The sequence below is a fragment of the Pteronotus mesoamericanus genome, unplaced genomic scaffold (genome assembly GCF_021234165.1).
Source record: "Pteronotus mesoamericanus isolate MK-2021 breed Mesoamerican mustached bat unplaced genomic scaffold, CSHL_Meso_final contig_73, whole genome shotgun sequence".
Classification (NCBI taxonomy): domain Eukaryota; kingdom Metazoa; phylum Chordata; class Mammalia; order Chiroptera; family Mormoopidae; genus Pteronotus; species Pteronotus mesoamericanus.
This window is the reverse complement of record NW_026555245.1, coordinates 2,097,122-2,101,339: the sequence shown is the minus strand read 5'-3', so window position 1 is coordinate 2,101,339 and position 4,218 is coordinate 2,097,122. Positions and strand designations below refer to the sequence as shown.

The window sequence follows — 4,218 nt, the reverse complement described above, 5'->3', positions numbered from 1 at the left end:
GGAGTTCCCATAAGACTGCCAGCTGATTTCTCAAAAGAAAATTTGCAAGCTAAAAGGGACTGGCAAGAGATACTCAACATGATAAAAAGCAAGGAGCTACAACCTAGATTACTCTTTCCAGCAACGCTATCATTTAGAATTGTAGGGCAGATAAAGTGGTTCCCAGACAAGGTAAAACTAAAGGAGTTCATAGTCACCAAGCCATTATTATATGAAATGCTACAGGGACTTACATGAGAAAAAGGACGATCAAAATAATGAACATTAAAATGGCAATAAATTCACAAGTGTGGTGGTGTGGGGAAGGACTTGAGGGAGAAGTTTCTCACTGCTTTGCTCACTTGCAGATGCTCTTCACATCCCTGGGCCTCAGTTTCCTCATCTGTAAGAGAAGAAGTTGGACCACATTGCTGGTTCTCAGAGGCTCCCCCTTCGGGTCATTGTGAGGCCTAAGCATGAAGCCCTGGGACATGTTGGCCCTCCTGCCCTGCCCTGATCACTTTAACCTGAAGTGCTCCCTTCCCTCAGCTTTCTACACTGCACCTCTGTAACACATTTCTTTTAAACAAAGGCTCCATAGCTAAAATTAGTTTGAAAACCACTAAGCCCACCATCTCTAAGTCACCCCTTCCAGTCTCAAATCTCTGTGGTTCTAGAACTCCACACGTAACAGTAGCAACCAACCTGCCAGAGACCAGGTCTGTCCAGAGACCAGGTTCCATCCAACAAGACAGAGAGGGTCTTCCCAGGAGTCAGAAAACATTTGATAGTCATGAACCACAAAATCATTTCACCTCTGTGTCTGTGTCCCCAGCAAGTCAGAGAATTGCTCTGTTTGCCAGCTCTGGGTCACAATTGTTTTATTATAAAAGTGTCCTGAGCCAATCCTGGTCAATGGGCACTTAGTGACGTGAGACACTGCTCTGGGAAAGCACAAAACCATGCAAGTCCCCCATCACGGTCCACGAGGATCTTGAGCTACCATGTTTACATAGGCCTGCAATCACTCCAGCAAACATGCTAGCAAAGGAAAGCACTAAAACCAGAGAGCAAACATCCCAGACCCAGTGGGCACACTCCCTATATCAGGCCTCTTAAGTCAAAGAGAATCTGTTTGGGGTCCACTATAAGTGATAGACACTGACATTTATATGGCCATTCTCCCCAACCCACTCAGACACTTGGGAGAAAACATATGATTAAAAGCAATCAATGCATTATGAAAATGAATTGGGCAAACTATAATTTTACTGGCTCTGAGGCCAAGTAATAAAAAGGTAAATGTGAACAGGTGTGCTAGTTAATGTCTCTGGGTAATTGAGTAAGTATGGTAACCCCCAAGAAGTTGCCTCTGTTCAGCTCACACAACTTAAATTGTAGAAAGTAGGAAATGCAAAATATGCCCACTTTTTAGAGCTTTAAAAAAAAAAACAACTTATTATATGGTCCCCACCTGGTCCATGATTAAGCACTCATTATTGCAGTAACAATGGCTCCATTGTTTCTTTTTTCATCCTAATAACCATATTTAAATTACAGAAATTTTTGAGAGCTATAGCCATAATGAAACTGGGGCCCAGGAAGGTTGATTGGTTTTCCCAAGGTCACAGAGGGGCAGAGCCAGAAGCCTAACACACAGCTCCAAATTTTCAATCCAATAATTGCTTTAGTGCATGTAACAAGGGGTCATTCACTACTGTTCCAGCTTGGAAGGTCCTGAGTTTATTTTATTCAGCAACAAGAAGAATATCCGTAGCATCTTATAATCTGTGATGGTCTAGGTTCTCCACAGAAACAGAACCAACAGCCTCATAAACACACACATATCACAGAGAGAGAGAGGGAGAGAGAGATTTTAAGGAACTGGCTCACACAATTGTGGAGGTTGTTTCAAGAATCTAAAATCTGATGGGGCAGGCCACCAGGCTTGAGACTCAAGGAAGAGTTGCCACTCGAGCCTGAAGGCCTTCTGTGGGCAGAATTTCTTCTTGCTCTAGGCAGGTCTGTCTTTGTTCTATAAAGGCCTTCCACTGATTGGATGAGGTCCACTCACATTATAGATTGTGATCTGTGTTACCCAAAGACCATGATTTCGATGTCAATCTCATCCAAAAGACACCTGTAAAGAAACGTTCAGAATACTGTTTAACCAAATATTAGATCACCATGGCCCAACCAAGATAACACATAAAATTAATGATGATGCTATCCCACCAGATGTCCTAGTCTCCACTCCCTTTCCTTGTTTGCGCTTATGCGGATCCCAAGACATTATAGGAGAAACAGAGGGAAGCGTGATTGTCCATATAAGGTAACCAGGAAAATTTTATGTAAAGCCCCTGACATCACTGCTGCTAGGTAAGATGTTGGATACAGGGGAAGTGAAGTTCTCGCCAGGATCTATGACACTGGGATCAAGTAAAGTAGGGCAGGCCAGGAGCAGAGGAAGCCTCTGTTTTTCTGGGGGTGCAAATGGGACAACTGTTTGAGTTACCAACTGCTGAGACAAACTACTCAGAATGTAGTGGCTGGCCTATACCAACAACCTTTTATTTATCATAATCCCGTGGTTAGGAATTCAGGCAGGGGACAGGGCAATGGCTTTCCTCTGCCCCATGCAATGTCTGTTGGGGCTTCCTCTCATACTTCTGGTGCTTCCACGAGAACGGCTTGCACAGCTGGAAGATGGCTGAGCCACTTGACTGGGGTCAGCTGGGTTCTTTGCCCTTCTCCGCGTAACCTCAGGGCTTCTCCCTCTCCACACGGCTTCTCCGCATGGTTCTTCATGTAGTCTCTCCAGCAGGATATTTGAGAACGTGCAATTGTAACTATCAGACCTCTTTTTTAATGTTTCCTTTAATAAGGATGTGTACAATAAACTAGAAGATATAAGTTTCCATCTAAATGGTCTCTATTTCTTCTTTTACAGAACACTTATTAAAGTTGTGTAGTGCACAATTTCTCATTTGTTATTTTAGAAGTTCTTTATTGTAAAGACTATTCTTTTGTCTGATAACAAACAGCAACCACATTGTCAGTGATTATTCTGGACCTTCACATTGGATAAATTTGATTTTTTCTTGAGACGTGTTTCCTTCTGTATAGCTAAGGTGATGTCTTCATTATTTCTGCAGTGTCTGGTGGACCCTGATTCATCAGCCAATGTCGTGAGTACTTCCCTTAGAATGCTGTGAAATTGAAGAAGAGTGAGATGGTGGTCCTGCCCATCTCAAAATTTCTGACACACTGGGTTTAGGATTGTCTCTTCTGTCAGGGAGCCTTAATAATGGAGTATGTAGCTTGACTGCCTGAACAACCCTACTAGCACATACCATCTTGCTACCCATTATGACCCCTGGGAAGGGCCCAGACCTTAAAACTGAAGTCCACAACTGGCACTGTGGCACCTCTGCATCATTCTACTGGTTAAAGCCACTCACAGGCCTAGAGCAGACTCAAGAGGAAGAGACGACACAAGTGTGTGGATACCAGGAAGCATGGTTCGTTGAGAGTCACAAAAGGACAACATACTCCATCATTCATGATGGTCTTTGGCTAAGTGTATATACGCATGCAAGTCGTCCTAGGGTGAGAATCTTTATTCCTTGGGCAACTTCTTTCAGATCAGCTCCATAATCCCATTTCTTCTCCCCCATCCTTTGACCTCACTTTGTTTTAGAGATCTTGTCCTACACCCACAGCCATTTCTTTATTAAGCCAACTTTTCATCTAGTTTTTTCACACTAGAGTACATTACCCAGGAGGTTTGGGGCAAAAGATATTGCATTCCACTCTTCTACTGCAAAAAAAAAAAAAAAAAAAAAGGAGGGAAAACAAATGAATTACTTTTCCATTTTCAGAGACAGGCATTAGAGTGGTTAAGACAGCTGACTTCAGAGCCAGTCTGACACTTACTAGCTATCTCAGTGTCCTCATCTATGAATGGGTATTATCCATCCCATGGGGCCGTAGTGAGGATTAAATGAGTAAAAGTATGTAAAGTACTTAAAACCAAGCACAGTAAATGTTCGCTATGCTCCTCTAAACAGTTGTGTCCTGCCACACATGTCATGCATCTTCTTCAAGTTCCCAGTATAATGAGCAGGCAATCCCCGTACATATAATTCCAAAGACATACATCTTAATCCTTTGTCTTGAAAAAGGAAATTCCATCAAAATGCAAAAATAAATGATAGGATCCTTCTCCTAGGGCAGGAA

At 42.7% G+C, this 4,218-nt stretch overlaps 1 pseudogene; it reads right to left on the bottom strand.

The window, feature by feature from the left end:
* Window positions 1-3,041: 3,041 nt before the first annotated feature.
* On the bottom strand, window positions 3,042-3,347 carry LOC129078400 (alpha-ketoglutarate dehydrogenase component 4-like; annotated as a pseudogene).
* Between the last annotated feature and the right edge of the window lie 871 nt (window positions 3,348-4,218).